The sequence below is a fragment of the Panthera onca genome, chromosome X, assembly GCF_046562875.1.
Source record: "Panthera onca isolate mPanOnc1 chromosome X, mPanOnc1 haplotype 2, whole genome shotgun sequence".
Lineage (NCBI taxonomy): Eukaryota > Metazoa > Chordata > Mammalia > Carnivora > Felidae > Panthera > Panthera onca.
In genome coordinates this window covers 45,584,755-45,600,752 of record NC_138357.1, presented here as the reverse complement: position 1 = coordinate 45,600,752, position 15,998 = coordinate 45,584,755, and the positions used below count along the sequence as shown (strand labels likewise).

Sequence of the window (15,998 nt, the reverse complement as noted above, 5' to 3'; positions counted from 1 at the left end):
TATGCTCTCTTGCTATGTGTAGTCTCGTTCAGAGCTTCTGAAACGGACACACCCATTTTCTCACTTGCATGCTATGGGGAGCGCTAACACAAACAGTAGATACTATTCTCAGTCACTTTTTATTGCTGTGTTCAGTCTTGGAGTTTCCAAGTTGCAGCTAGCCCAAAACATGTCACAATGTCTCCTGACCCTGAAACTTCTTCCTTTTGTGCAGGCCTAATTTTCTGGCTTTCATTCACACTGCTACTCATGTGGGCCTGTACATATGGACTAATCTGGGCCATCCTGGTTTAGAGAATTGATTCTAGAGATTTCATTTATTTCATTTTTCTGTGTCAAGACTAATCCCTAGTTTGGTTTAAGGATGTATCCTATTTTGAACTTCAGCGGATTTCTATTACAAGTGCTGGGCACATGAAGGTTTTCCTATCCTTTTACCATGTTGTTGTTTTAAAAAAATGTTCATTTATTTTTGAGAGAGAAAGGGCATGAGCAGGGGAGGAACAGACAGAGAAGCGGATGGAGGATCTGAAGCTGGCTCTGTACTGACAACAGCACGTCTGATGTGGGGTTTGAACTCACGAACTGTGAGATCATGACCTGAGCCAAAGCCAGATGGTCAACTGATGGAGCCACCCAGGCACCCCTATCCTTTAACTATTTTAGTTGCACAAGTAAGATGCTTCAAAGCTATTTTATTCCACATGTGTTGGTTTCCCTGAGCCCTGGGCTTAAGGAGCCTGTGACTAAACTTCCCCCTGCATCCTGCTACGGAAGCATCTCCCCTCTGGAATCTGTAGGCTGATAGAGTGTGGAGCCATCTCATGCACCCATATTCTTTTGCTCCCCTGTGGGTTCCTGCTTGACTAACTGGGAGATTAAAACTATGAGACTGCTTTTAGTTCAAGGGGTTTTATTTAGAGAAAAGAGAAAGAAGCAAGTTGTAGGGGCACTGGGTGGCTCAGTTGGTTGAGTATCTGACTTCAGCTCAGGTCATGATCTCATAGTCTGTGGTTCAAGCCCCACGTCAGGCTCTGTGCTGACAGCTCAGAGCCTGGAGCCTGCTTTGGATTCTGTGTCTCCCTCTCTCTCAGCTCCCCTCCTGATCACACTGTCTGTTTCAAAAGTAAATAAATGTTAAAAAAATTAATAAAGAAAAAAGCATATTGTGAAAGTACTTTTTTTTTCATGACCTTCACTAAATCTTAGGAAATTGAGACATCCTAGGACTACAAAATGTAAGGTTTATTTGAGAGATATACTTACCTTTCCCCTAAGCATCTGTAGGATCACTGAAATTTTCCATTTGGGACTATCATGTGGTAGATTAAAAAATTAATGCTACAGTAACTTTATTACCTAATTTCCTTGCTTTAGAAATATTGTACATCTGGCACTGACTCATTCTTCTATGGGAATACTGGGGATATGTTTTTTTCTTGTTATTTTTTTCTTTTGAAACCCAAATGCTTTTATTATAAATAAAAATGGAAAATACAGGTAACAAAAAATCATTAGAAACCCTTAAAATCTATTGTTCACAGATAAGCACTGTTTCCTTTTGCATATATATTTTTTTCAGAAAATTTATTATGCAAATGTAACTATATTTGAGAAGAGAAATTAGATTATATCTTACAGCTTTGTGAACTGCTTTATTATGACAAATATTATATTATCAAAGTCAGTGAATCCTATACAGCATGAATGCAACATACATTTGGGGAGACCATAACAAGCAAACAAGAAGCATGATGATTTTTCCAAGTTACAGAAAATATTACTTCAATATCCCAGAGGATTGATTAAAAAAAATACTAAAAGTAAGGTAGTGTCTACTTTTCCTCTACCTCATCTCATTATGCTAACACACAAGATTTAAGGCAATGTACCAAATGTCTTCCCTATGATTGTTATCGGTAAATTGATCAACATGACATTTTCTGGCTTTGTTATAAGCAAGCTTCCATTTCCCAGACCATCTCATGTAAGGCTATACTACAGAAAAAAATCAAAGTACTCACATTAGATGCATCTTAGGGAAGTTCTTCATCCTGGTATTTCCTTAGTGTCTTTGGGCTTCAGAACATTTACTCTGATTCTGGGCCAAGATAATGCCACTGACCAATCAGGAATAGTGCAGGAGCAGATGACTGGAGACATCAAGGTCATGCCCAGACACACCAACAAAGCTTTCAAAACAAAGTGGTAAGCTTTGGAGCTGACAGACCACCAGTGGGCACTAGATGATGTAGAAGAGGAGCTCATGGCCAAAAACCTCCACTTCCAAAGCATGTTCATTAAAGGAATCACACACTTGTATTTTTTGAAAACCAAGGAGGAAATAAGTGACAGAAATTTGGAGTAGCCCTTAACCTTTTAATTTTCTTGTGAGCTGATTCTCTCAGAATAAAAAGGAAAATGCATGAACTGGTGGGTGTGCATCAAGGATCATTCTTGTCTGAGCTGAGATTCCATTTATGTTTGAAACTATAGTAAATATGAGGAGTGTGAGGAAGTGACTTACCTGGAAATAGCTATATTTGATGAATACATTTTTTTATGTGTGTGTGACTCTAGTAGTAAAAATCAGAGAAAGAGAGAAAACTGCAACTGTGATAATATGCAGTACTTTGCAAAAATAAAATTTGTGTAAAAAACATTGTCAATTATATCAAATTATTATGTGTAGTCAGCCTGACTTCCATCAACAGTGAACTCTTGTTTTCCTGGAATCCAAATACCCTTCATGTTATCTTTAATTTTTTGTTACTGTTTTTATAGCCTTCTTTACATAAATAATGCATTTTTATTGTGGAAAATGTAGCAACTATGAATAAACAAGTTGAAGCTCCTTGTTTGGTTCATTTGGATCCTATAGCGTGACATACAAAGCAAATATGTCAAGACGTTATTGAAATAAACTTTTTTCAGAGTTAGTACCCAGAGCCAGTACAGACTTATCAAACTTTCTATATTACTTAATACTATCCAGCAAAAATCAGTGACCCTGAACATCCTGGGTTTTCAGGTGTCTTTGGGATCATCAAAGATGGGTTAAATAATGCAAGATCTTGATCTGGAGTTCAGAATATATCAAATCCATTGACAAATAAGTGATGTTCCACTGTATATGGATACTAAACAGAAGAAATGACCTTATTTCACAGCTATTATAGATAAGAGGCAGTCTACATAGCTCTCTAAGAAATGAGAGGGGACAGTTGCTGACAGACACATAGTCAAAGGTTGTCCAGGAATAATTTCATCTGGATCAATTATCCTGATGAAGAGGTAGGGTACCATTTCTGTACCAAGAGGTGAATAGAATTTTCCTGTTGAATACTGTAATCAAGAGCAAACAACTCTTCACTTTACAAATTAAACCATCCTGTTTGCTCTTAAAAAAATTAATTGGCTGCGTGTATGCGTTTCTTGTGCTTCTATGTCCCCTCCAGCTCTACTACCTTCTATACATACTCATAGTTTAAACTCTGTACAGACCAGCATGGGACCTCCAATCTCAGCATTAGATATCCCCCCAAATGTGTTTTTAAGTATTCTATGCAAATAATGGATACAGGGGGACTGTTCCAGTTAACTGAAAATCTGAAATCTGGCTGGTTCCATGAAGTGAAGCTCACAACCTCCATCCTCCCTACCCTTTGTGGAGCCCCCTGTTCTGAGACTCTCAGAGATGCCATCTTGAATCTCACCAACATGTGACATTTATCTTCATTTTTTTCTTTTTTTCATTAAAAGGAATACATTTTACAAAGAGTAGAAAATGTCACAAAATAAATATGATACCAATTATCCTTGGAAAATTCATATGCATATAAAAGAAGATCCATTTTCTTTTGACCCAAAGCTACATTGTGTTTATTGATTTATCTCTTGCCTCATCACTATCAACTGATGTACAGTGTGGACTATCGAGAGGGTCGCCACCAGGGAACAGGACATTCTCCCTCCACTACCTCAATATTGTACAAGCTGCCCAGACTTTCTCCCACCAGCCCTCCCACCAGCCTTTATCTCATGGTATACAGTATGGATTCATGTATGCTTATTTTCTTAAGTTTTTTTTCAAACGGATACATCCCAAAAGGAGGTCTAGCGTCATGATTTCCCTGTTCATGACACAGGACACAGATTCTCAGAATCTGCTCACACTACCCATCCTCTCTCAGCTACCTACCCCCTGTTCTGCCCTGCACCACCCTTGAAATACCTGCAACCATCTTCCAAGATGTACCACTACCATGTATTTCGTCTTCAGGCACTGAAATGTGTTTTCACGATGTTCTTTTATACATACCGGTTTTTTAAGGCAGAATTAGAATTATTCTTCATAATTTTAATGCCTGAGATTTTGGAAGATCATTTATTTATTTATTTATTTATTTTTACTCTTTGCCTATGCTTCTTAGAAAAGTTTGATGATAGTGGTACTTTGGTGCTCCCTTGTGACAAAAGACTGAACTGCAGCTTGAACATGTCACATTGGGGAAGGAAAGTGGGAGGTAGGGGCTATGATCCAAAGACTTAACTTTATGGAAGTCAGCATGAAAAGGGTGGAATTCTTAGGGTGCAGTGCATTGATAGCTTTCTGTAGACTTTTTATATAAATTGAATCATACAACATGTTTTCTTTTGCATATTCAGCTTCTTTTACTTGACTTAATGTTTTCAAGCTTCAAACATTGTAGAATGTATCAGTATTGCATTCTTTTTAATGGCCAAATATACTACATTTCGCTTAGACATTCATTAATAGATGGACATTTGAGTTGTGTCCACTTTTGGCTATTATGAATAATGATGCTATGTACATTCCTACACTAGTTTTTATGTAGGTATATATTGTCATTTTTCCTGGCTTTGTACCTAGGAGTGCAATTGCTGAGTCATATGCTAACTCTCTGTTGGACAGTTTGAGGAGCATTCAGACTGTTTTTATGACCCAGAGTTGAGGAGTACAGGTATAGTCTGTCTTTTTTTCTCCTGATTGGACACTTGTTATGGGTTTTGAAAAAGAATACCATAGAGTTGAAGTTCTCTTCTTGTCAACTCATATTTAGGAGGACATGAAACCCACATGACATCACTGGGTCACTGGAGATGCTGACCTTCATCACAGGGTTAGGATGGTGTTTGCCTGGTTTCTCCAGTGTACAATAACTACTTTCCATTCACCTGTTTTTTGAGGGGAGTCACTAAGTTTGTCTTGCCCTCAGGGGTGGGAGTCAGATATGGTGCACCTCATTGGAGGCAGGGTATCTACATATATTATTTGAAGTTATTTAAAGATAGTTTATCTCATGGTATACAGTATGGATTCATGTATGCTTATTTTCTTAAGTTTTTTTTCAAACGGATACATCCCAAAAGGAGGTCTAGCATCATGATTTCCCTGGTACAGAAAGTGGATTTGACTGAACATTCAGGAAACTAAAACTGTTCCCTAATCCCACCATTATATATCACTACCATTATATTATCTAAATATGGTATGTTAGATAATGCTTTTAGATAATATATATAACCATGGCATAGTTTGGAACATTATATTTTCTTATGATTTTATTCCATAATTGATTTTCTTGAAAAAATAAAAACATATGATGGAAATTATTGAAATGATGATAACAACTAACATGCAGAGAACATTTGAAAAATCCTTTCAATGAAGCAAAATTATAAGGCGTTAGAGAAAATGTGTGCTTCATTTGAAAGCCCATTGTGCGAAGCACAGTTCTCCAGTTATCTGACTCTGACTCTATGAAAAGTATTTTACAACTCTAGCTTTTATGTAACTGATCCCATTGTAATACAATCCTTGTCTTATCCAAGCAGTTGAATTCTGATCTGGGGATAGAAAATACTTTTCCTTTGTAAAAATAATTGCTTGCATCCATTGAGTAATCATTTCAACATTACTGATATGTACATGTCATAAAGAGGTGGCTGTTGAGTTGGCAAGTGTAATTTCCATGGAAGCATGGGGGAACATGGCCCAGTGGTATAATGGATGAAGACTGAGTTGGAGAGGAGATTCAGAGGGGTATGAATTGAGTATGGAGAATTCTTCTTGGAATTTTGATGCAAAGGGGAAAATATATGTACAGAGGAGAATCACTAGAGCTGTGGAGAGGGACCCAAGGCATTAAAGCATATTTGTAAACTATTAATTATAAGACACTTGAGCAGGCTTAAATCTTAAAGGGAAGGAGCCATTTCTTCTTTGATTTAGCATCTGAATTTACCACTCCAACCTTTCCACATTTTACTTCCTAATTTCCATTCTGGAGAAGCCTAAACCTTAACTAAAAGGATGGTATAGAGTTTGGTATTAATGCATGTTAAGTAGATTAATGGACAAATGGTGTCTAACGTGTCCTAGGAAATTACTTATTTTTGCATCTTACAGCAGAGCTCTTCAGGCAGCTGATGAACCCGTGGTGTTGGGAGGCTGAGACAATGTAGCTTCTCGGCACTCAGCAACGGATGGCTGCAATATGGGAAGCATTTTAAGTGTGGGGGACCATCCTGAGTATTGCGGTTGCCATAGAAACCTGACACCATTGTGGAATGTTAATGGTTTTCTAATAGAGACAGACATGTCCTGGACAAAAAAGCATGTCTGCCTTCAGGTGGTTAGAACTCACTTGGGAGTCTCCATGATGCGGGCTGAAGTGCCTTGAGGTGTTGGGAGAGAACAAAATTCAGGTCAAGTCTCCTCTTTCTGGATTTGGGAGGTAGTGCCCTAGCTTGTAACTATGGGAAGCAATTGGGGTCCCATCCCACCCCAATGAGCATGGGTCCTGCTCCAGGGGTGTCTTGGGGTTACTTTTCTTTCAATGCAGGATCATGGGAGGTAAGACAGGTGATGACTCTGAGCCCAAGCTTCCCCCTCTGTACAATGGGGATGAAAATGCTTCACCCACGGGATCACTGAGAATAGTCAGTGATGCATAGGAGCAAGCCCATGGCCCTGTGGTTATTGCGGATCATGAATGCTTGTATGAATTCAGGCCACTTGTTAGGAGATAGTCAAGGAAAGGAGAAAAAAGGGCCCCGGTGCACCAGGGTGGATCAGTTGGTTGAACATCTGACTCTTGGTTTTGGCTCAGGTTATGGTGCTACGATTGTGGGATCGAGCCCCACATTGTGCTCCCCACTGAACATGGAGCCTGCTTGAGATTCTCTCACACTGTCCCTCTGTCCCTCTCCCCAGGCCATGTGTACTCCCTCTCTCTCTAAAAAAAGGGGGGGGGGACAGGTGAAAAATCCATTAAAATGTGGTTGTTATGACCATGACCCAGTTGTATCAATGTCATTGTCACTAAACTACTGTCTAGCATGGTGCTGGCCACATAGTTACTCCAGCAAAATATAGTAATGCTGGATCTGTCTCTCTCTGTGCAGCTCTTCATGATGGTGGCCAAGCTCATATCAGAGGCCTGAAAGAGGTAGTTTCTGAGGGTCTGTGTCCTGATGGCTCCCAAAGCTTCTATTTCAGATTCAAGAGCAGCAGTCATCAAGAAACCCCAGCATCTCACATCCCTTGTGGACTGATGTCTGGCACAGGTGAGTTCATACCTGAAAAACACAGTGAATCCTATACAGTATGAATGCAACATACATTTGAGGAGACAATACAAGCAAACAAGAAGCATGATGATTTTTCCAAGCTCCTCCTGTGACAGTAGACTTGTTTTGATTTCCTATAGTTTTACATGAAAGGAATTATACAGGTTACATTTTACTTTCAGGTGGCTTGTTACATTCAGCCATTGATTGATTGATCTGAATTAATCATGAGAAAAATAACACACTATGCCTGCACGTTTCAACATTGTAAGAGTCTTGAAAACACTTTGACAGTCTTAAAATGGTTCATAATCACAGTATGATCCAGCAATTTCACTCCTAGTTACAGAGCCAGGACCAGTAACAACACATATCTACATAAAATATATTATACTTATATGCATGGCATCATTATTCATAAGAGCCAAAAGTGAAAACAACTCAAATGTCCACCAATTAATGAATTGACAAATAAAATGTGGAATATTATCTGGCAATAAAAAGGGATGCAGTACTGACACATACTACAGTATGAATGAAACTTGAAAACATTAAGCCAAGTGAAAGAAGTTCAATACACAAAAGCAAGAAATTGTATGATATAATTTGTATGATGTGTCCAGAGAGAGACCATCAATATACTGAAACAACAACCCCCTGCCCATTTTTATCCTGATTTACAGTAAACTCTGTCTGATGGGTTTGATTCATAGGCCCTCCTTCCCACAATACTGCTGAGAAATGTTCAAACAGCTGTGCAGTTTTTGACAAAAGGTGGCAACAACATACCACCATCATCAACCTTCTCCCTTAAGTGCTTACAAAGAGCAAAAATAATAAAGTAAAAATAATCTCCCCAAATCCAGGCTTTGTACCTAAATGGACTAATACTGTCTTCATGGTCACCACAATGACGTCACGTTTTTATGTCAACCATGATGTCTAGTTCTCCTCACTAAAGGAGGCTGAAAAAACTTGTAGCTGTAACAAAAAGAATGTAGAAATATAAACTCTGAGGTCTGCAGACGATGAAACACCAGGTGGCAGTGCTGCAGCTTGACAGTTGGCAGGTATGTGAACATTGATGCAGAGCATAAAAGGTGGTGGTGACAGAGATGCTGAGGCCTCAGACTGTGGTCTGGGTAGCTGTGTCAATCAATTTTTGCATCACAAAAAATTCTCTCTTGTATTTTCTTCTAGAAGTTTTATATTTTAACTTTTATAATTAGTTCTGGTATTTCTACTGAGTTGATTTTGTGTATGGTTCAGTGCATGGATTAGTTTACTTCTGTGCATATGGACACATTTGTCCTAGCACCATTCCACTGAATCACCTTTGTAGCTTTGTCAAAGATCAATTTTCTATTCTCTCTATCATATTCTCTCTGCCCCTCCCTTGCTTGTGCTCTCTCTCAAAATAAATAAATAAACATTAAAAAATTACTCTGGACTTCCCCTATTTCTCCCTGCTCAAGTTATATGTTAGCAATCATCCTCCAAGCCTATGTTCTACCGAAATACATCTGCAGGGTTTATGTGTGAGTCTATTTCTGGAACCTTCTGTTGTTTCTTTGATACATATATCTACCTTAATGCCAACACCACAGTTTTGAGTACTATGAATTTATAATCCGTCTTAAGATAGTACTTAGCCTACAAATTTATTGTTTTCAGTTATTTTTATAACCTAGACCCTTTGCATTTCTACCTAGTACAAGACTTTGCACTTCTAGTACAAGACTGTCAATTTAATTTTAAAAATATATGTTAGTATTTTATGAGATTGCATTGAATCTCTAGATCAGTTTGGGGAGAATAGACATCTTACAATACTGAGTCTTCTGATTCCTGAAGATAATTCTTCTCAATTTATTTGGGCCTTGTTTAATTTCTCTCATCAGTTTTTTGCAGTGTTCAGAGTACAGTCATGCACATCTGTGGGTGTAATGTGGTTCATAGGTTATCTCTGATGTGAAAATATTGCGGTTCAGAGCGAATGGTCAAGAAAAAATTCTAAAGGTGTCTTTGGTGCAAAAAGGGTAGTTTTATTAAAGCACAAGGGACAAAGACCTGTGGGCAGAAAGAGCTGTACTGGGGTTGTGAGGAGTGGTTGATTATATACTATCAAGTTGGGAGGTGGCTAGGGATACTGTAACTCTAAGGAATTTGGAAGCAAGGTTTTCAGGACCTTGAGAGGCTAGGTGTTTTTATAATAAGATCATTTACTACTGTCTAGTAAAACCCTACTCATGAAACTCTGCAGATTCATTTCCGTAGGTTATATGCTTGGAAGATGATTGCTAACATATAACTTGAGGGGGGAGAAATAAGGGAAGTCCAGGGTAATTTTTTTAATGTTTATTTATTTATTTATTTATTTAGTGAGAAAACACAAGCAGGAGAGGGGCAGAGAGAATAGGAGAGAGAATCCCAAGCAGGCTCCAAGCTGTCAGCACAGAGTCAGGACCTCAATCTCATGACCCATGAAATCATGACCTGAGCTGAAATCTAGAGTCAGATGCTTAACTGACTGAGCCACTCAGGTTCCCCTGGAATTTTTATATATTAAAGGATACTTACAGGATCCTGGAGGTCGGGGTAATGTTAAGATAAGTTTGCCCTTTGTCCTTAACAAAGTATTAACATTGAGGTATTGAGTTCCTAGAGGAAGGTCACTCTGCCTATCTCAAAGACTTGTCAATGGTCTGTAAGTTGTAAGGGAATTTAATATTTTCTTTTGCTTTTGTTCTCTGCATCAATCTCTATGTGGTTTATACTTTTTAATCCTATTGTCAATAGCAATATTTTTATAACACAATTGTCACTGAATTGTCAGCTGCCAAATGTTATTGGGGAAGCTTTTGCATGAAGGCCCAAGTTATTATAGGATGGAAAAGATACTTGACATTTAAAACCTATATTACTCGGTGTTATCCAGAAGAACAGAACGAATGAGATGATGAAATATAGATAGAAAATTATTTTAAGGAATTGACTCACGAAATTGTGGAGTCTTGGCAGAATCTGATGGGGGAGGCCAGCTGGCTGGAAACTCAGGAAAGAGGTAAAATTGGAACCTGAAGGCAATCTGATAGAGAACTATGAATTGCTGATGTTGTTGTGAGGCCAAAGGCAGTCTCCTGAATAATTCCCTCTGGTTCATGGAAGATCTTTGCTCATTTCTATTCAGGCCTTCTACTGATTTAATGAGGCCCACTCACTTTATGGAGTGCAAAATGTTTTACTCAAAGTCTACCTATTTAAGTGTAAATCTTATCCAAAAGCACTCTCACAGAAACATCCAGAATAATATTTGATCAAATATCTGGGCACTGTGGCCCCACCAAAAGGGCACATAGAATTTATCATCACAATATTCATTTGCTTAGATTTTTATATTAGATTTTAGATGTGATTGGAAATGTACTGATACTAGGGACTAAAAGTTTCCATAGAAAGTTCTACAAGTCATCTTCAGAAAATCAGTCACTAGTCATGATGAGCATTGTGTTTTGTATGTAAATGATGAATGATTAAGTTTTACACCCAAAATTAATATTACACTGTATAACTAACTGGAATCTAAATGAAAACTTGAAAAAGAAAAAAAATCAGTCACTAAATTAAATGGTTCAATAGCTTTCAACTTTTGTGTGGTTAGAATGTAATTATGGAGGTACTTGTTATTCCCAAACAAATCCACTTTGATGAACTCCTGTTTTGGGGGTGTTATAAAAAAGAGGAGAGAGCATGTGTGTGTGTGTGTGTGTGTGTGTGTGGGTGTGTATGTGTGTGTGTTGGTGAAGTGAGGAATACTTATTGTGAGGAATATGAAGTGAGCTACTGTGAGTTATGTCTGTCCTCCTCAGTTGCTAGTGCATTAGGAGACAAATCAGAATGGCTGCTGTATATTTTTTCCTAGCTTTCTTTGGCCAGCATGTTTACTATGGTTACCATGGTGACTCACTGACTGTTATGGGACTTGGTTCAGGCTGAAAATTCATTTATGATTTATGTTCCAACCATTCCAATCCAATGATAGTTGTTGAGTGTTGCTTTTATAATTCTGCCAGTTTTTCTACTTTTGTATATTGACACTGAAACATTGGGTAGAGCCTTTGCATTCTCACAAAGCATTTACTTATTTATTTGTATGTATGTATGCATGTGTGTATGTATGTACGTATGTATGTATATATGTATTTACTATAACAATGGATTACCATTTTGCTCAAAGAGTTACTAGTGTTTGACGTTATAATTATGTCTTTTGGTGCTCAAATTTTAATAGACTTGGCCAGTGTTAGCCCCTCAAATTGGCTTTTGTGTTTATTTGCCACCTCTGTAGAATTGTTTGAACATGGAGTTTGCTCTGTTGACTTCGTATCTCACATTCTGTAGAAAGACAGTAATGTTGCCAACCTCAGAGTAATGCTTTCAGAATTTCAAGACCAAAAGTTTGAAACAAACAACCAAGGAGCCTGAGCGGCTCAGTTGGTTAAGCATCCGACTTTGGCTGAGGTCATTATCTCACAGTTTGTGAGGGGCCCCGTATCAGACACTCTGCTCTCAACGCAGAGTTCACTTCACATTCTCTCTTCCTCTCTCTCTCTCTCTCTCTCTCTCTCTCCCTCTCTCTCCCACTCATGCTCTTTTTCTGCCTTTCTCAGAAATAAGAAAAACCCATTAAAATAGTGCTGAAATAGCAACCTACACATTGTGGAATCAACAAAATCCTCAGAACATTAGTAGCTTGTCCCAGCATTACCTCCTTCATTCTATCAAGCTGACGCCTCTAACATGAACATCATACCATGACTACAAGAGAGAATACCTGCACATGGAACATCAAGCAGGGATGAGTCCCCATTTACGTGATGTGAGAACTTCAGTATCACTGTTGTGTGAGGGATGGGGCTGTGTGATGGATCTTGAAAAGAGGCACAGCTTCATTGCACACTTTCCAGTGACCTAAGTGGGTACAGCACATGACCTGTGTTTCATGTGCTTTCCCTTACTTCCACTTCCCTCTCTATACCAAGTGATGTTTGATCCCCTGACTCTCCCTTATAGTGGAATAAGAGAGAAGTGTATGGACTCTGAGCCCCAGAAACAGGGCATGAAAGAGAAGAACAAAGTGTGAGGTTCAGTCTGGTAGACAATTTCCTGAAGCAAAAGTAAAGAAATCAGTGTTCCAATAATTGGTACCCTTTAAGTCGCTTCAGTATCTTCTATTCAACAAGATAGCAATACTCAATTCTCCCAACCACCCAGGAATATAATGGTATTTAAGTGTGTTCCCATATGGGAAAGTAATCTGTGAACTTGTTTGGGGAAGGGACAAACCAGTGTCCTTCTGAGTAATTATATTAACAGAGACTGCCCACATATGACAGAAATCTGCATAGTAGATGTTACATTAATGGTACAAAAACCATCATATGTTTAGGCCAGGATTTCTTCAAGTGTGGTCAATAAACCACTTGATCATCAACAAGGGGTACTTGTTAAAATAGCAGATATACGGGCCAACCATAAGTCTGCTGTATCCACAACAGTGAGCTGGGGTAGAAGGTATTTACATTTTGAATAATTTCTTCTGTTTATTGTGGTATTCACCTAAATACAAAAACACTGCTGTGGATTTAAAATAAGGTGTTATTAAAATATTGCCTCCTTTCATGTCTTATTTTGGTGCCAATTTCTCCTGCAACACAGTTTAAGTATCTGTGCCTGCTCCCAGTGTATCAGAAAGGAAACAATTCTTTCTCTTCCGTTATATTTATTCAGTGTATGATATGAAAGACACTGCAGTAGTTTTCTAAGGCTCTCATAACAAACGAAAACAATCTGGGTGGCTTAAACAATAGAAATTGTCTCACACTCTGTAGGCTACAAGCCTAAAATCAAGATGCTGTCAGGACCATGTTCCCTGAGAATCCTTTTGGGAGATTCTATCCATGCTTCTTCCTTGCCTTTGGTGATTTACTGACAATCTCTGCATTTCTTGGCTTGCAACTGTATGACTCCAGTTTCTGCCTTCATTGCCTCATGGAGTTATCCCTGTTCTGTCTTCACATGGCTGTCTTCTTATAAGGACACAATGGTTTACGGGCACACCGTACTCCACTATGACCTCATCTTAACTAATTACATCTGCAACATCCAAAGTCCCGCAGAAGATTACATTCTGAGATACTGAGGATTAAGACTTCAACATGTCTTTTTTGGGTGACACAATTCAACCTATAACAGCCTATAACTGAACTAGTCATGGGATAAAGAGCGAACAAGACAATGTAGTATCCTTGGCACTTTGTTTCTACCTTGGGAAAACTGGCAATACATAGGTAAGGAAATCAACAATCAGGATAATTATTTATGGAAAAGGATGCTTTAAGAGAAATAAATAAATCCACTGAGTAGCACATGATGAGGACAGGGATTATTATAGATGGAGTTGTCAGTCAAGATCTTTCCCAGGAAATGACATTTGAGCTGAGTCCTGAAAGACAAGAGGAAACCAGGCTTGGACTGGGCTTTTTTTTTTTTTTTTTTGGAAGTGTTTCTGCCACCAGTTGCTGCAGGAGCAGATGATGAACACAAGTGGCTGGAGCCTGGCAAAGTGCAGATAGTAGGAGATGCAACTGAAGGGAAGACAGGATCCACATCATTGGGGCCATGTCAGGAGGTTGGAGTCATTCTGAGGGTGGAGTGTTACAGTATAGAAGTGATACAATCTGATTCATGTGCTCACAAGGTGACTCTCCCACTGTAAGAAGAATAGACCGAAAAGGACAAGATGGCTGGGGGAATAATTTTAGGAGAATTTTGGAGAAGTCAAAAGAGGGATAAGTGTGGATTGGCCCATTGCAGTAGTGTACAGGGGACAGGGGATGTTTCTGCACAGGGTATGTCAGCTGTAGAACAGACAGGGCCTGCAGTGGCTGTCAGTGTGTGTGTGTGTGTGTGTGTGTGTGTGTGTGTGTGTGTATAATGCAGGATCCAGGATGAGCCCTCAGTTTTTGTTAGGCTAGAATCAGAAATGGTGGTGCTGTGTCCTGGAATCCATTGTTCCAAGTTCTTTTGAGTCATTCTCATGACAATTAGTTATGTATCCAATGGTGGTTATAGTGAACGTTAGTTATTTAAAACAGTCATTGGTTGATGAATTGGATTAAGTTTTAAGAATATTAAACTTTATTAAAGACACATGAAAATCTTTTGTAAAACTATCAAAAGTATAAGAATCTGAATTTGCATATATTTATAAAACTTTTGACACTTGCCAAGCTGTTAACCTCACCAGGTTTGAACCTCACCAGCCAAGGCTATGTGCCTTGACATTTTCTAAGTGTGTTCATGTATTAATTTCTACAATTCTCAAAACAGCAACCCATGAAGAGGGTCCTGTTGTTTTCCCATTTTACACAAGAGGAAACTGAGGCACAGAGAAGTTCTTTCACACTACCAGGGTTCAGAGATAGCCACTTATTCTGTCTCTGCAGATTTTTTTAAACGATGTGATTTCAGACCATTTATTCTTATAAAAACAAAAAACACTTTGCTTACTTTGATTATGTTTTTTGCTTTGCCATTTAATTTTTTTTCAATATATGAAATTTATTGTCAAATTGGTTTCCATACAACACCCAGTGCTCATCCCAAAAGATGCCCTCCTCAATACCCATCACCCACCCTCCCCTCCCTCCCACCCCCAATCAACCCTCAGTTTGTTCTCAGTTTTTAAGAGTCTCTTATGCTTTGGCTCTCTCCCACTCTAACCTCTTTTTTTTTTCCTTCCCCTCCCCCATGGGTTTCTGTTAAGTTTCTCAGGATCCACATAAGAGTGAAACCATATGGTATCTGTCTTTCTCTGTATGGCTTACTTCACTTAGCATCACACTCTCCAGTTCCATCCACGTTGCTACCAAGGGCCATATTTCGTTCTTTCTCATTACCATGTAGTACTCCATTGTGTATCTAAACCACAATTTCTTTATCCATTCATCAGTTGATGGACATTTAGGCTCTTTCCATAATTTGGCTATTGTCGAGAGTGCTGCTGTAAACATTGGGGTACAAGTGCCCCTATGCATCAGTACTCCTGTATCCCTTGGGTAAATTTTTTTAATGGAATTAAAAAATGTTATTCTTTTCCCATTTGCTTCTGGATTTTTAGTCATAGCTGGAAAAGCTTCCTCTACTGCCAGGTTATAGAGAAATTTTACTAGATGTACTTCTGTGGACAGGATAAAGACAAGGAGGGGATCATATTGGGATGTTTGGCATGGGAGGAACAGTTGGGTAAATGAGCTTTCTTGCGAGAAATCTGTGAAAACAATGCCACTAAATCAGGAGAATTAGATGTTGAGATTAGGATCTCAATTTTGTGCTTGTCT

At 38.6% G+C, this 15,998-nt stretch overlaps 1 pseudogene; it reads left to right on the top strand.

Moving 5' to 3' along the window:
* The first annotated feature begins 1,751 nt into the window (after positions 1–1,751).
* On the top strand, positions 1,752–2,368 carry LOC145713736 (ER membrane protein complex subunit 3 pseudogene; annotated as a pseudogene).
* Positions 2,369–15,998: the final 13,630 nt, after the last annotated feature.